Here is an 18,318-nt window from a genome sequence, read left to right on the forward strand (position 1 = left end):
CCCTCGCTCCTCGGGGAGCAGCTCCAATATATAACACCCTATCCTGAGCGATCTCTCTTTATAGTGTCCCCACTATCCTATTAATACCTCCTGCTCTCTATTGGGAATTTCCTAAGTACCTAATATCTACTGGAAGTATCTTCTATCATATGAATTATTATCATCCCTCATGTAATGGATAGGAGATCCGATCCTCTCACACAAGAACTGCCAAATTATTACATTCAAGAATTCTTCCCTGATATGGTTCACACTCTCCCTTGTCATCAGTTACCTTCTCAGAAGGGAATGTCCCATCCTTCTGTTCGTCAGCACCTGGCTAAAAAGAAAGGTTAACTCTATCATGGAAACAATACTCAGATGCATTTATTAAGAACTGGGGTCCCTTTATTAAACAATAAAAATAAACATTGCATTATAAAGTCATAGTAACACCTAGCAATCTAAGCATAGCCTGAAAAGTAAATGAAAGAGTTAATGTATTTGCGCTCTGTAATAGCAGGACAGACTTCACCTTATAGTTCCGTAGTCCGGTTCTGGCTGTCGTCTGGGTCCCTCTCTCATCTATGCCTTGGCTCATCTCAGACTCTGCTCTGCACCCACGGATACACGTCTGCACCGCTATGCTCCTTCACCTCCGTCACCCCTCCAAAGCACTGGAACCCTTCTCTGGTCTTCGTCTCTGTCTCTCAGCACGGCACCGGTCAATCTGCACTGACTTCTCCTCTCCCATGAACTGTCTTCACTTCCAAGCTTCAATCGAATGATATAGTTTCCACTACTCTGAGAAACATCCGTTCAACTAACCTCTTCACTCTGATTATTCCAATTCTGGTTACAAACTAACTCCAACTGCTCTAACAGACCAATTTGCGATGTAGCTTCGGTCTCTTCAAAGGATCGTCTGCGTGTGTCTACCAAGAATCATCTGCCGCTCCTACCTTTCTGCATTTCGATAATATAGAGAGCCCTTCGTTCGTGGAAATTTCCAGACAGTAACCTGCCGCCCATCAGACTCCTGTACCAGGCCCCGGGCTCTCGACGCTCCCACAGTGGCCACCTGTTGTTTCGTCTTAACCCGAGCTCCGTTTACATTCCTCCGATAAGGGCCAGCTCTGACCGGTTCCTCTCCAGCGAACAACAGCTCATAACTAAAATATTACTCTTGACCTACAAGCGCCTCGTGCAGCCGAGGCAGAAAGGAAAATGGAGTCTCTCTCGTTTGGGCCTTGCAGGCCCGAAAAGGATGAAAGAGACGCACAGCTCTGTCAAAGTACATAGGCAAGCCCTACCAATAGGTAATCTACCTCCTAATATAAGCCTTCAGGCCTGCAAACGATGTAAAGGGCACAGAATTATGTCAAAGTCAATAGGCAGACTCTAAGAATAGGCTAAGAAAAGGGATCTATCCACTATACTAAGATGGTAGTAGACCACAGTCACCATCACTCAGAAAATAGAACAAATTATCCGGTCACTACATTCCACCCTTGACTGTCGTCTACTAACAGCTTATACTAAAGTCAAAATACAATTTAAAGAGAACGAACATCTGATGAAGAATAATAAGAAACAAAACTAACAGACCTAGACATAGTGTGGGGCCTAAAAATCTGGACAAAGGAAGGGACACATTGAATACAACAACAAATAGTGACTAAAATGCAAATAGCAATCAAGACACCCCCCAACACTTGTCGCTGGGAGTTTAAATCAGGCAACCAATTGAAAAGCCAATCAAACCACCCTTGATCTATATGTTGCCTAACTTCTTCAGTTAATTCATGAAGTTTGTCAATATGGGATTGAATGGATCTGGAATGATCCGACAAATTAAAACAGCAAAGGCCTTCAAAATCTGAACAGCCATGACCATGTTTGAGTAGAAGATAATCTATTGCAGCTCTATTTTGTAAAATGGCTCTACGCGCACCGTGAGCATCTAATAAAAGGTCAGATAAGAAAGCAGAAGTATGGTTAATAGACTTAACCATCCAGGAAGCAATTTTTCCAATTGATTTAGCATTATATACTGATAATGCAGGAACACCTACAATGGTATAGAGTCAAAATATTGAGTTTTTATTATCGACTAGACATAATATCGAGTAAAAAATATAGAATGGACATAATATCGACTAGACATAATATAGACTACCAAAATATCGACTAGAAAATTTAATATCGAATAGAATGGACATAATATCGAATCAAAAATATAGAATGGACATAATATCGACTAGACATAATATATACAACAAAAATATCGAATTTTAGGTAAGTTAATATTCATTTTTATTTTTTGTGTAATATAATTCTGTAGCCGGTTGTGGGTTTATAGGGGAATAGGGTGGGAAGTAATTTAATTATAATTAATTAAATATGTTATTATATTTATTGTTATTTATTTAGAATTAATTGTTAATTAATTATTAATTGGTAATTAATTAAAATATAATTGGTAATTAATTTTATTGAATAATTGATAAATATTTTATCTTAGTAATTTATTTTCTGTAGCGGGTTGTGGGTTTATAGGGGAATAGGGTGGGAAGTAATTTAATTAATTATTAATTAAATATGTTAATTAATTAATTGGTATTTATTTTGAATTAATTGTTAATTAATTTTTAATTGATAATTAATTAATTGTTAATTGATCATTAATTTTAATTAATTGTTTAATTGACAATTATGTGAATAATATTATTTTATTTTCTGTAGGGGGTTGTGGGTTTATAAGGGAATTGGGTGGGAAGTAATTTATTCATCAATAATTATATATGTTATTATATTTATTGTTATTTATTTAGAATTAATTGTTAATTAATTATTAATTGGTAATTAATTAAAATATAATTGGTAATTAATTTTAATTGAATAATTGATACATATTTTATTTTAGTAATTTATTTTCTGTAGCGGGTTGTGGGTTTATAGGGGAATAGGGTGGGAAGTAATTTAATTATAATTAATTAAATATGTTAATTAATTAATTGGTATTTATTTTGAATAAATTGTCAATTAATTTTTTATTGGTAATTAATTAATTGTTAATTGATAATTAATGTTTATTAATTGATAATTATGTGAATAATATTATTTTATTTTTAGTAGCGGGTTGTGGGTTTATAGGGGAATAGGGTGGGAAGTAATTTAATATAATTAATTAAACATGATAATAAATAATTTGGTATTTATTTTAAATAAATTGTTAATTAATTTTTAATTGGTAAATAATTCATTCTTAATTGGTCATTTTAATTTATTAATTGAATAATTTATAATTATGTGATTTATATAAATTTATTTTCACTAGAGTGGGGATATTAAAATTTACCCCTATGCTCTCCAACGCTTTCCCTACTGTTGCACTGTCTGGAGTGAGAATATTAATTGTTACCACTACGCTATCCAACGCTTTCCCTACTGTTGCACTCTCTGGAGAGGAAATAGTAATTTTTACCCCTACGCTATCCAACGCTTTCCCTACTGTTGCACTCACTGGAGTGGGAATAGTAATTTTAACCCTTACGCTATCCAAAGCTTTCCCTACTGTTGCATTCGCTGGAGTGAGAATAGTAATTTTTACCCCTACGCTATCCAACGCTTTCCCTACTGTTGCACTCTCTGGAGTGGGAATAGTAATTTTTACCCCTACGCTATCCAACGCTTTCCCTACTGTTGCACTCTCTGGAGTGGGAATAGTAATTTTTACCCCTACGCTATCCAACGCTTTCCCTACTGTTGCACTTACTGGAGTGGGAATAGTCATTTTTACCCCTACGCTATCCAACGCCTTCCCTACTGTTGCACTCTCTGGAGTGGGAATAGTAATTTTTACCCCTACGCCATCCAACGCTTTCCCTACTGTTGCACTTACTGGAGTGGGAATAGTCATTTTTACCCCTATGCTATCCAACTCCTTCCATACTGTTGCACTCTCTGGAGTGGGAATAGTAATTGTTACCCCTACGCTATCCAACGCTTTCACTACTGTTGCACTCATTGGAGTTGGAATAGTAAATTTTACCCCTACGCTATCCAATGCTTTCCCTACTGTTGCACTCGCTCGAATTGGAATAGTAATTTTTACTCCTACGCCATCCAAGCTTTCCCTACTGTTGCACTCTCTGGAGTGGGAATAGTAATTTTTACCCCTACGCTATCCAACGCTTTCCCTACTGTTGCACTCGCTGGAATGGGAATAGTAATTTTTACCCCTACGCTATCCAACGCTTTCCCTACTGTTGCACTCGCTGGAGTTGGAATAGTAATTTTTACCCCTACGCTATCCAACGCTTTCCTTACTGTTGCACTCTTTGGAGTGGGATTAGTAATTTTTACCCCTACGCTATCCAACTCTTTCCCTACTGTTGCACTCGCTGGAGTGGGAATAGTAATTTTTACCCCTACGCTATCCAACGCTTTCCCTACTGTTGCACCCGCTGGAGTTGGAATACTAATTTTTACCCCTACGCTATCCAACCCTTTCCCCACTTTTGCACTCTTTTGAGTGGGAATACTAATTTTTAACCTCACGCTATCCAACGCTTTCCCTACTGTTGCACTCGTTGGAGTTGGAAGAGTCATTTTTACCCCTACGCTATCCAACGCTTTCCCTACTGTTGCACTCTTTGGAGTTGGAATAGTAATTTTTACCCCTACGCTATCCAACGCTTTCCCTACTGTTGCACTCGCTGTAGTTGGAATAGTAATTTTTACCCCTACGCTATCCAACGCTTGCCCTACTGTTGCACTCTCTGGAGTGGGAATAGTAATCTTTACCCCTACGCTATCCAACGCCTTCCCTACTGTTGCATTCTCTGGAGTGGGAATAGTAATTTTTACCCCTACGCTATCCAACGCTTTCCCTACTGTTGCACTCTCTGGAGTAGGAATAGTAATTTTTAACCCCTACGCTATCCTATGCTTTCCCTACTGTTGCACTCACTGGAGTGGGAATAGTAAATTTAAACCTCTCGCTATCCTACGGAAAAAAATTGTATACGTTTTGTTAATAGTATGTATATATATATATATATATATATATATATATATATATATATATATATATATATATATGTTGAAATTTTTTTTTTAAGTTACAATAATTATTTATTAATTTTAAGTTTATTTAAGTATTTTAAGTATGTTTAAATAAATGATATTTATTATTATAGTACTTTAAAATTACTTTTAAGATATTTTAAAAATTCGATATTTTGACTGTCTATATTTTTTCCTATCGATATTTTGGAGTCGATATTTTTGTACTTACCTGTTTGTAGATAGGAAGTCGATATTCTGGCATTCTATATTTTTACCTCGATATTTTGGTAAGTCGATATTTTGACTCTCGATATTCTGTCAGTGATCCACCTACAATAGAGATAGCTAAGCTAAGATATTCAGATGCAGAAAATAAATGTAATGAGGAATCACAATTTGCTGTTAAAGATAAGGCATCACGTGTGGTTCGGGAAATCACATTAGGATGTGAGGAAAACATTAATAAACTCAATCTGGTAATGGCACAAGGACCTCCAGTAATATTTGCAGGAATATAGGGCCAAGATGTGTTGCCACAGGAAAATACCCATCCAGTTGGTAATAATACAGTGCGATAGTGACTAGCTGTAACTACAAGACGTCTACAAGTCATATTATTTTTAACAGAAATACATGATGTACGTGTTGTAGTAAAGCACAAAGTCCTTTCATGGGCTGAAAACGAAGTAGCATTATTGAGTCTTAATTGAACGCATTTGCCTATGATCCTGGGATCACAGGTCATAAAGAAACAAAGATCACCTTCAGTCATATTGTAAGTTGTGACTAGGGAATTGAAAGGGGGTTGTGAATCAGTCAGAACTGTACATAAAGCACAGTAATCATAGGCCGCAAAGTCACTGAAAATTACATTAGGATGAGCATCAGTTAAGTTGAAAATATGGGCAATTGTTTCCATAGAAGCTGGGACAGCAACCAAGCAGGGTTCTAGAATATCAGTCACTGAATGCATGGGGGTTAAACAGAAATGGTTTGAATCAGTGAGTTTGTTCGCAAGTGTAATCCAAAAGTTCGATGAGGAATCCCAAGATGCAGAAGAACGAGGTCTTCGGTCCAAGGAATTATTCTGGTCCTGGGGGCCCTCCCGTCTCCCGGCGCAGCAAACCAAAAGGAGTCCAGCGACGACACCTCCGGCAACAGCAATCCATGCGGTGGTCTAGGAGAACGGAAACAAATTCAGGTATTATTCATTCTCGCAAATAGAATTTGTCAGCTGGAACTACATCCCAGCCATCTTGCCCTGGCCTCATCACTAGGACAGTATTGTCCCGACCTGTTGCAATAATTTCAGCCTATTCAGGGGGATTTGTAGGCGACTGAACCCACACTCTCGCTCCGGGATTATCAGTGGAGACAAAACCCTTTTTTCCACGAACAGTTAACAGAGTTGGGGCAGTGCCTTTTTGAATCTCACCGCTGAAGACAGGCATAATTATCAATTGAGCAACTCGGTCTTTTTTGTGCATCAATAAATCAGAGTCACCACTATTTAACAGGATCACTTTAATCTCTCCCTGATAATCACTGTCAATGACACCTCCGAGCACCTGGACACCTTTTAAGGCTAAGCCAGATCTCAGAGCAATTAATCCAAAATGTTCAACTGGTATTTGAACACCAATTCCGGTTTCCACAAAAGTAATGTCTCCTTTCTTTAAAGTAATGGTGTTCCTAGAATGCAGGTCCTAGCCTGCAGAACGTGGGGTCGCTCTACATGGAGCTAGAGCTCCAGGGAAAATCTCCCAATACATCACTGTACTCTCAATAGTATTTGGTTTAGCATCAATAGCTGGAGGAAATAAACGCATTAATGGGGAAGTAGAATTCAGATAAGGGCGATTGTTCAGAATTAATAATGCATCATACAAATGATCTCTCCAGTTCTTAAAAGTTCCATCTGAAAGCTTACGTAATTGATCTTTCAACAAGCCATTCATTCTCTCCACAAGGCCTGCGGCCTGTGGGTAATAAGGTATATGGAACACCCATTCAATGTTGTTTTCCACACAGAATTCTTGCACTAGTTTACCTTTGAAATGAGATGCGTTGTCAGACTGTATTTGAAGTGGAACAACATAGTACAACATAATCAACTCCAACGTTTTAATAGTGTTTAATTGGGTAGCTCTTTTACAGGGAAATGCTACTAAAAGATCACTGAAAGTATCTACAACTGTACAAACATATTGACAATTTTTACTCATGGGAAGAGGACCGATATAATCCATTTGCCAAATCTGTGCAGGGGATTTTCCTCGATGTAATTGACCTCTCACAATTTGGGGCACTTCTCGCTGTCTAGAGTGCTGACATATGGGACAATGAAGTATGGTATCTTTAATCAAATTGAGAGGAATATGAATTCCTCTGTCAGCATCCCACCTGCTAGTGATTCTTTCTCCAAAATGTCCTGACTTCTGGTGGGCCCATTTCGCCAATCCCGCCAAATCAAAATCTTGTTTGTCCACCATTGCCTCAGAAATTTTAGATTTCTCATCTGCAATTTGGTGAAAAAGTTTGTCAAGGGAGTCTACGTGTGTATGAGCATCAACATGAAAAACTGTCACATTACTCTGAGGAAGTAGTTCCCAAATCTCTTGCCACAAGTGCTTACCCCAAAGCTCTTTTGAATGAAGTTTTCAGTCATGGGAATGCCACATCGGTAACCAAACCGCTAAACCATTGGCAGTGGACCAAGAATCAGTAAAAATGTGACATGTACCAGGCAATTCTTGTTTCAAAACTTGATAGACAGCATATAGCTCAGCGAACTGACTACTTTTCCCTTCACCTGTGGTACTTAGCAGTTTTTGTGTGATCGGATTGTAGGATACAGCCTTCCAATGCCTTTTCTCTCCTATGTACCTCGCTGAACCATCCGTAAACCATACATGTTTTCTGTCCTCCACGGACAAATCATCAAACTGCTTACCCCACTTAACAGGGGATTCCTGTACTATAGGTAGGGAGTAATCACTTTCTGCTTCTCCTGACGGCGCCTGCTCCACTTGCTTATGTAACACTGCAACACCCTTCGGTCCTACACGTGCTCTGTCTTGTATATACCATTTCCACTTGATTATACTCGCTTCTTGACCATGTCCAATTCTGTGAGTTTTTGGTGAACTCAAAACCCATTGCATGATAGGAATTTCAGGTCTCAAAATCACATCATGTCCTAAAGTCGATTGCTCGGTATCCACCGGAGCCCAATAGCATGCAAGTAACTGTTTCTCAAATGGGGTATAACGCTCACCAGCATCGGGTAGCTTTTTAGTCCAGAAACCTAACGGTACTTTTGTCTTGCCTTGTTTTTGCCACAAACTCCAATTCGCATACGGGCCTTGCACAGACACATTCAAATCCACATCACCATCACGTACAGGCCACAAATCCAAAGCATGCTGAATTGCTTCTTTCGCCAAATCAAACGCATCTTGCTGCGGTTTATTCCATTCAAATGCATTCTTTTTACGGGTAACTTTGTACAAAGGTGCTAAGATCTGACTCAAATGTGGGATGTGCTGACGCCAAAAGCCAAATAAACCAATAAATCTCTGTGCTTCCTTTCTATTTTGCGGGACTGCAAATTCTGCAATTTTCTGTTTCACTTGCGGAATTACTTCTTGATTTCCTTCATGCCAAATAATACCTAAAAATTTCACATTTTGTGCTGGACCTTGCAATTTGTCTGGATTCATCTCCCAACCTCTATTTTGTAAATGAGCTACGATTTGGTCTAATTGGGTCTGAACCATATCCTGTGTGTCACCTTAATTAAAATGCGTGTATCAAGAGGGAGAGAGAGGACCAGAAAGCTAGTCCATATCCCCCGGTTTATATATTGTAAATCAAAAAGAGACTAGCTTAATTAAACAAAGAGAAAACAAAAAAATTGATTTAATTTTTTCAAGGACTCAAGTATGTTTCGTCACGGGTTAGTGGCACCTGGTAGGTGTGCTCATGAAGCCCTCACCCACCAACCTAGTTGGTGGCATGCTTCATCATCGGGCCCACCCAGTGACACCTAGCGTGTCCCGGGTGTGCTTCGACGCCTGATTACAGCGGAGCAGGTATGTCGCTGTGTGTGCGGTGAAGACTGTTATGAATAGTGAATTTAAAACGGCTTGGCGGGGATCCCAGTGCCCGGGGGCAAATTATACTTTAATGGCTGGGTCACCGTCAGCGGTTAAAAATAAGGCTGTTGGATGTTAGAGGCGAGTTACGACCTCCCACATCCTGGGATGTGTCAACATGTTTCAGCCAGTGCCTTATGAATAAGCTGGCTTTCTTCAGGACGGGTAAAAAGGTGTGTGCAGTTAAAACTAGTGGGTGTATATTTCAGACTATGTGTATACACGCCCTAAAGTGTTTTTCTATGTGTGAGTGGGGGATTCCCATCTCAGAAAACACACTAGTTTTTCAATAGTGCTACTTCAAGGTTTGAGAAGTGGCATGGGTTGACCAGAATTCTTGGTCAGAGCCTGCCGTAGACCTGTAGTGCAGGCTCTGACCAAGAATTCTGGCTCTTGGTGGCCAACGGCCTTAGGAAAAGCCCCCATACCGACGGACCACGCACGGAACCTGGGCTTCATCCTGGACTCCTCACTCTCGATGACCAGACAAGTCAACGCCGTCTCATCATCATGCTTCAACATCCTACGCATGCTCAAAAAAACATTTTGCTGGATCCCCACCGAAACAAGAAAAACAGTCACCCACGCACTGGTTACAATCCGTCTGGACTACGGAAACACCCTGTACGCCGGTACCACCGCAAAACTGCAGAAAAAACTCCAACGCATCCAAAATGCTGCAGCCAGACTCATACTTGACATCCCTCGCACAGACCACATCTCCGTTCACCTGAAAGACCTTCACTGGCTCCCCGTCAACAAAAGAATAACGTTCCGTCTCCTCACCCACGCACACAAAGCCCTATACGAACTCGGACCTGATTGTCTCAACACGCGCCTTTCCTTCTACACCCCCACCCGCCAGCTGCGTTCGTCCAACCAAGCCCTCGCCGCTGTTCCGCGCATCCACAAAGCCACCATGGGGGGAAGATCCTTCTCATACTTAGCGGCCAAAACCTGGAATTCCCTTCCCATCCATCTCCCCCTCACTCAAAACCACCTAGCCTTCAGAAAACAGCTTAAAACCTGGATATTCGATAAGTAATCCTCCCCCCTTTCCCCAAGCGCCTTGAGACCCTCTGGGTATGTAGTGCGCTATATAAATTCTGACTTGACTTGACTTGATCAATGTGTCAGACGTATTCAGAAAAATCGCAGTTTTCATCACTTCCTCTTACAGTCTCTGCGAGGCATCTCTCAAAGTATACCACAGCTTGTCATTCAAGGGCCAATCAGATTCAGTAGGGTATTTATGATTACAACCTTCCGTTGCCAATTGAAGTAAACTAACCTGACCAGCATTAGCATAAGTCCGAAAATGATCTTGTACAGTAGAATCGGAACTCAAAGAACAAAATTTGAGCGAGTCTCCCATGTCCAACATGATGCCAGCAGCACCCAATTCAAAAAGACGCACCATCCATGTAAGTAAGATGAACTACGGAATTCCATCCTACATCCTATAATCTCACCTTATAGCCCCACAACAATCTGTCTTGGGCTAATCTACTCTCACTCGTGTCGAAGAGCAGCTCCAGAGTATAACGCCCTATCCTGAGCGATCTCTCTTTATAGTGTCCCCACTTGTAGTCCCACGACAATCCGGCCCGGACTACTCTACCCCCTCGCTCCTCGGGGAGCAGCTCCAATATATAACACCCTATCCTGAGCGATCTCTCCTTATAGTGTCCCCACTATCCTATTAATACCTCCTGCTCTCTATTGGGAATTTCCTAAGTACCTAATATCTACTGGAAGTATCTTCTTTCATATGAATTATTATTATCCCTCATGTAATGGATAGGAGATCCGATCCTCTCACACAAGAACTGCCAAATTATTACATTCAAGAATTCTTCCCTGATATGGTTCACACTCTCCCCTGTCATCAGTTACCTTCTCAGAAGGGAATGTCCCATCCTTCTGTTCGTCAGCACCTGGCTAAAAAGAAATGTTAACTCTATCATGGAAACAATGCTCAGATGCATTTATTAAGAACTGGGGTCCCTTTATTACACAATAAAAATAAACATTGCATTACAAAGTCATAGTAACACCTAGCAATCTAAGCAGAAAAGTAAAGGAAAGAGTTCATGTATTTACGCACTATAATAGCAGGACAGACTTCACCTTATAGTTACGTAGTCCGGTTCTGGCTGTCGTCTGGGTCCCTCTCTCATCTGTGCCTCGGCTCATCTCAGACTCTGCTCTGCACCCACGGATACATGTCTGCACCGCTATGCTCCTTCACCTCCGTCACCCCTCCAAAGCACTGGAACCCTTCTCTGGTCTTCGTCTCTGTCTCTCAGCTCTGCACCGGTCAATCTGCACTGACTTCTCCTCTCCCACGAACTGTCTTCACTTCCAAGCTTCAATCTAATGATATAGTTTCCACTACTCTGAGAACCATCCGTTCAACTAACTTCTTCACTTTGATTATTCCAATTCTGGCTACAAACTAACTCCAACTGCTCTAACAGACCAATTTGCGATGTAGCTTCGGTCTCTTCAAAGGATCGTCTGCGTGTGTCTACCAAGAATCATCTGCCGCTCCTACCTCTCTGCATTTCGATAATATAGAGAGCCCTTTGTTCGTGGAAATTTCCAGACAGTAACCTGCCGCCCATCAGACTCCTGTACCGGGCCCCGGGCTTTCGATGCTCCCACAGTGGCCACCTGTTGTTTCGTCTTAAACCCGAGCTCCGTTTACATTCCTCCGATAAGGGCCAGCTCTGACCGGTTCCTCTCCAGCGAACAACAGCTCATAACTAAAATATTACTCTTGACCTACAAGCGCCTCGGGCAGCCGAGGCAGAAAGGAAAATGGAGTCTCTCGCGTTTGGGCCTTGCATGCCCGAAAAGGATGAAAGAGACGCACAGCTCTGTCAAAGTACATAGGCAAGCCCTACCAATAGGTAATCTACCTCCTAATATAAGCCTTCAGGCCCGCAAACATTGTAAAGGGCACAGAATTATGTCAAAGTCAATAGGCAGACTCTAAGAATAGGCTAAGAATAGGGATCTATCCACTATACTAAGATGGTAGTAGACCACAGTCACCACCACTCAGAAAATAGAACAAATTATCCGATCACTACAATTGGAAAAGATGTTTCCTCCCATTAGGCGTCCTTCGCCTCCTTGGGAGCTCAATGTGGTTCTTTCTCGACTGATTAGGGAACCGTTTGGATCCATACATAAGGCTTCTCTTCAGCATCTCTCTTGGAAGACAGCTTTCCTTGTGGCCATAACTTCTGCCATATACGGTTTTTTCATTCCTCTAAGGTAATTATGAGGTCTCAGCCTAGGTTCTTCCTTAGTTTCATGTGAACCAAACTCTTACATTGCCACCATTTTTTCAGAATCCTTCTTCTCCTGCTGAGAGGTCGCTTCATTCCATTGATGTCAGGAGGGTCTTGAAGTTCTATTTAAACAAGACTAAGGATACTCGTAGATCAGACCTATTATTTGTAAACTATGGCTCAGTCCGGACTGGTCTAGCTACCTCCAAACAATCCATTTCTAGGTGGATTGTTTCCTGTATTCAGTTGTGTTACCAGGAAGCCAACAAGACTCTTGTTAGTAAGTCTAGGGCTCACTCTACAAGAGGTAAAGCAGCTACAGCGGCTTTACTCCGTAACATACCTATTTCAGAAATCTTTAAGGCTGCCACTTGGAAGTCAGTCCATACATTTACTAAGCACTACTGCCTAGACACTGATGCTAGGGCAGATGCTCAGAATGGGCAGGCTTCAATACGGAATCTATTTGCACAATAGTGAGGTTATTCTTTGTTTGTTCCACCACTGGGGTTTTGTTTTGGGATGGGCTTGCTAGTCTATTCACATGATTATGACTATACACGGAAATCCCCAACAAGAGAAGGAATAGTTTCTTACCTGTAACTCCAGTTCTCTTGTAGGGGTATTTCCGTGAAAGTCATAAGCAACCCGCCCTCCTCCCCGGTGGCAGAAACAGATGTACCCAGGACTCAGCAGGCATTGGTACTCAGAAAGTAATGAAAGTAACTGCCTCTGGCTATGCATCATGGGATACCGGGGGTCTCTGGAGACTCTTAAAGGCACGCTATCCATTTACAGACACATAATGGCAGCCTACGGGGGCTTCACTGTCCAACCCTTTCATCTCTGTCATGAAAAAAAGGAATTTTTTGAAAGGGAGTTTTCTATGTGTTGAAACTCAGTAAAATTACTAAATTTAAAAGTTAACTGGCTATCTTTGTTCACTTCAAGGTGAAGTAATGGCCAGTGTAGCCTGGTTAGTTAGGCTGCATTATTGTCATTTTATCTATTAAGTGTCTATACAGGCCTTCCTGAAGAAAGGCAGAAGATGACAACTTACGAAGATATCTAATTAAGTGCTCCGGGGTGCACGCACATGGGTGGGACTATTTACATGATTATGACTATCACGGAAATAACCCTACAAGAGAACTCGAGTTACAAGTAAGAAACTATTCCTTACCACCCATCTCAACAAGTGGACATTATTCGTTGATCTGGCCTTAAGCAGTCCTTGTTCCTAATAAAGGAACATAAAAACTTTACTGGATCCAATCCTTTAACCTGACACATACTTTTGCCCAGTGTGTCAGGAGCTATGGAACCCCATAGGGGCTAAGAAAACTTTCAGCCCTGGATAACTTTTCATCACAACATTGCTGAGTGTGCATACTTCTAGAAGAACAAAGTAAATTGTTAAATAAGATGTTGAGCCGTGTAAAGACTGCCACTGAGACACTTGATTGTTCTGATGCATACTCATCCTTCACTCTTCCCTGACCATTAATTCCAAACCACTAAAATAACCAGCACATTTTACTTACTCAACTCCTGCGATGAGAGCTATGTTTTAACGTCGAACCAATTCTAGCCTAAATCTTCCAACTCAATTTAAAAGATATTTCTTTTATAGAGTTCTGGAAAACTGCATCTAGGTAGTCTTTCCAATTACTCTGTGTGATATATATTTTATTTCATTTGTTTCAGCTCATTAATAAAACGTAAAATGATCACTATTCTGAAGTGCTTTTCTTGCATGATATCAACATGAGTGCATACTGAATGAATGAATGAATGAATGAAACAACTTATAAAGCTCACGAATACCCGAAGGCGTCAAGTACATAGCTTGATGAAGGCATGGTTTTTCCACAATTTGTGTTCTATCACTAGTTATGCTACCCAGATCTATGTTTACTAATGATGCCATAGTTCTTTAAATAAAGGCTGGCCTATTACTGAAAAACATCCACTAATTTGCAGTAACAAGTCAAGCAAGTGCACAAACTTTGGAAAGTATGTAGCTTGGACCATGTAGGTCCACATACACCAGGACCTTATCGCGAGTTCCCTCTTATGTTCCTCATTAACGCCACGCCTCTGGAGGTACTCATACCGAGGTGGCGATAACCCTGGAGCAGCAGAAAAACGGAGGACTGCGAGTGGGTCCAATTCCCAAGAAAATCCTTATTTTCCCCTCTTTTCTGTCTTGGAGATTTCACAGGCTTGAAGCAGATGGACTCTCCTGGATGAAAACAATATGTCATTGATTAGTCGTGTAGTTACTGTCCCCACTGGAAGTAAAGATGCACTGTAAGGAAGTACCAAAAGAAGGATGAAATCTTCACGCACTTTTGCTTTTTACTGGCACCAACTTTAGGAACTGCCTGGTAGGCTTAGCTAACTGGATGGACCACAGTTGTTTGAAACTAAATGCTCGAAAAACAGAGGTGCTGATTGTAGGAAAACAACATTCCATCTGGTTCACCATGTGGTGCCCTGATATGTTGCGGCCCATTCCAAATCCTAAAGCGAAGACCAAAAACCTGACGATATGGTTTGATAACCATCTGTCTTTTGGTAACCAGATCATCAGCCTGCTGCAGCTGAAAAAAAACCTGCGATTCAAGCCCTCTTGGTGTCTAGATTGGACTGCTGTATTGTGCTCTTCCTTGGTATTACCAAAGGTAGAATGAGAACACTCTATGTGCAGACTGCGGCAGCAAGGATGTTGCTTAACATCCCTAGATTCTAACTCATAGGTTCTGCCCTTAGAGAAATACATTGGCTTCCCATGAGGGAAAGGATCTCCTTTGAGGCTCTTTGGGGCCGATTCAGAGAACTAACTCCTAAACTTACTACTTTTGGTATTCACAGGAGGCATTTAGTAGTAGTAAAGTTAGGATTTTGTCTTAAGTTAGACTTAAGACAAACTTAAAACAGACTTAAGACAGACTTAAGACAAACTTAAGACAATCTTAAGACAAACTTAAGACAAACTTAAGACAAACTTAAGACAAACATAAGACAAACTTAAGACAAACTTAAGACAGACTTAGGACAGACTTAGGACAGACTTAAGACAAACTTAAGACAAAATCCTAAAAGTCTGTCTTAAGTCTCTTAAATTTGTCTTAAGTCAAACTTAAGTCTATCTTAAGTTACTACTACTAAATGCCTTCTGTGAATACCAAAGTAGTAAGTTTAGGATTTTGTTTTAAGTTAGTTCTGTCAATCGGGCCATTTGTTTTTGTCATAGGATTCTGAACTCAAGGGATCCCTGTTATTCATTCCCCCTGATACAACCATATCAGCCCAATTGCTGCTTAACGTCCTCTGATTCTGGTTTGGCTGTGGTTCCAAGGAAAGCTAGAGCACGTCTAGGACGGCGCTCCTTCATCTATCTTGCCACTAAACTTTTGAACACACTGAAGGGCGGTCCAAAATTATTTTCAGGAAGAAGTTAAAAACCTGTTTTTTCATACAACTCTAAGACGAATTTCCTCTAGGTAGAATCCTTTGTAGCCACCTTTCCGTGTTGGAATCCTAGCGCGGCGACACTCTGTTGGAGTAACCATTGTGCTCCTCAAATTGCTTACGTTACATTACAAATGTATTATTGCTAAGGCTCCGAAGATGTAATATAGAGGCTAACTAACTTAATTTGTGAGTGTGTGTGAGTTTATGTTTGTGCACATGTCCTCACGTTTGTGGGCGTGAGAGGCGTGGCAGGATATATATGGCTATTTTTCATAGGGAAGAATAAACTCTGAAAAGGGCACTGCAATTTTATGGTATTACCAAACTGATAGGGGGATATTTACTAACATTTCACGCAATGCAAATGTTGCTGTGCTGCATTGTGTGAAAGGGACAGAGCTGAACTTCACCATATTTTCAATATATGGTGCAGTTCAGCTCTCTTCTAGCACTGGCACACTTGTGGATGCCTAGCGCCAACACAGGCACCCTAGTGCCATGGTATAAGGGTGCCTGTATTACGGACAGGATTGTTTTTGTGCAGGAAGAATGACCTTCCTGCTCAAAACATCCTCATAGGCATACGCCTCTTGTTATGTGTGCTACAGAATGCAGCACAAAAATTAAGATATTTCTTCTTCTTAGCGCTCTCCCGAGTAGGCTCACCATTTGGCGCAAACGCACGTTTACTGACTTAAGTAAATCTCGGTTTGTGTCAAACTCCTGGGGTGGATGCCCCATGCTCCCCGGTGAAACGTCTCCTCGACAGGGCCGGACTGTCAACCACCACCGGCCCTGGCAAAGTGCTCGGCCGGTCTCCCCTCCCCACTCAGGTTGGGGGGGTGGAGGTGCCGCCGAGCTCTATGCCAGGGCCGGTTTTCGGCCGATTTTGGTACAGAGCCGATATGCTACAAAAACGGCCCGGTAACAAAAACGGCACACAGGGACCCAAAACCGGCCCCCACCCGTGCGTTGCACCGGGGGATTGCCCGGTGCCCACTATGGCCAGTCCAGGCCTGCTCCTCGATGCAAAGTAAGACAAGGCAGCGCTATACGTGGCATTGCATTACTTTTTCTTTTACCAAGCCACGTAAATCAGGCTTTGCACGGCTTAGTAGATCTTGAAATACATCAGGACTCCCCCTAAAAAGGGACCCAAACCCGACACAAACAGTTTGTAATTCTGGGCTTCAGTTTTGCTATTTCCTGTGCCTAATGATGGCTCAGACTATGTTCTGCTTGGTACCCAAAATGGCCGCCCTCAGGCACTATAAGAAACAGCGCCCTCTGACCTCTGTCTTGTAATTGCAAGATTACAGCAGCCATTACTGTTTGAGAGGGACAGGAAAAGGCAGAAATGATTTGAACACACACCAGTAAACGCTCCTTTAATTGTAACCCTTTTTCATGGGCCATCCATCATGGCCCTGTCATCCGCAGTGTTATTAACGACATTGTAATAATGACGAGCATAAATTCAGCGAAAGAGTCCTGCTGTTTTATGACACCAAATGAATGAACTTTACAACCATTTAAATCCAGGGTGGTTCTGCACTGTTATTTGTCTCCCAGGGTCTGGCAGCGTTTTATCACCGCAGCTATTGCATTTTTACTGCTGATAGTCAATATTGATTTTAATATTACATTTCTCTTTTAACACGTGTCTATAAAACGTCAAGGTTAATAGAATAAACTAACATTGAAATGTTGCAAGGCCCCCCGATTACTGTTACAGCAACGAGCGTAAAAGACACAGCCCTATTTCAAGAGAAACGTGGGAAACCAGGAAAATAGCCAGAGGTCACACAGGGAAATGGGGAAGCGATGACTTTTTGTTTGCAAGAAATTCAGCAGAGAAATAGTGAATGGCAGTTCTCAGTCAAGGGCAGTTTTTGTTTTCATGCATGCACGGTAACAGCTTACCCAGTAGCAAGATAAAGTCCCATTTATAGGACTTGTTTTATTAGTCTGGCTACAGACAGCTTTAGTTGTATGGTGCACCCATGTCATCAACCGCTATATGTATCAAGCTATTTAGCATTCGCAAAGGCCGAAATTCTGCGAATTTCGGCCTTTGCGAATGCTAATTAGACAAATGGTATGTATCAAACAAGTTTGATGCAAAATAAGGAATAGCAAAATTTGCTAATCCTTATTTTGCGATTGCACTTAAGGAATTGCAAATTTTGCGATTCCTTAAATGCAATGTATCAAACAAATAATATGCAAAAAATGCCATTAAGGATTAGCAAATTACCACCAACTTCTAGTTGGTGGTAATTTGCGAATTCTTATCAAAAAGCTTTTTTGAAACAAACCAAAGGTGC

This window comes from Lissotriton helveticus, chromosome 2_2 (assembly GCF_964261635.1).
Source record: "Lissotriton helveticus chromosome 2_2, aLisHel1.1, whole genome shotgun sequence".
NCBI classification, from domain to species: Eukaryota; Metazoa; Chordata; class Amphibia; order Caudata; family Salamandridae; genus Lissotriton; species Lissotriton helveticus.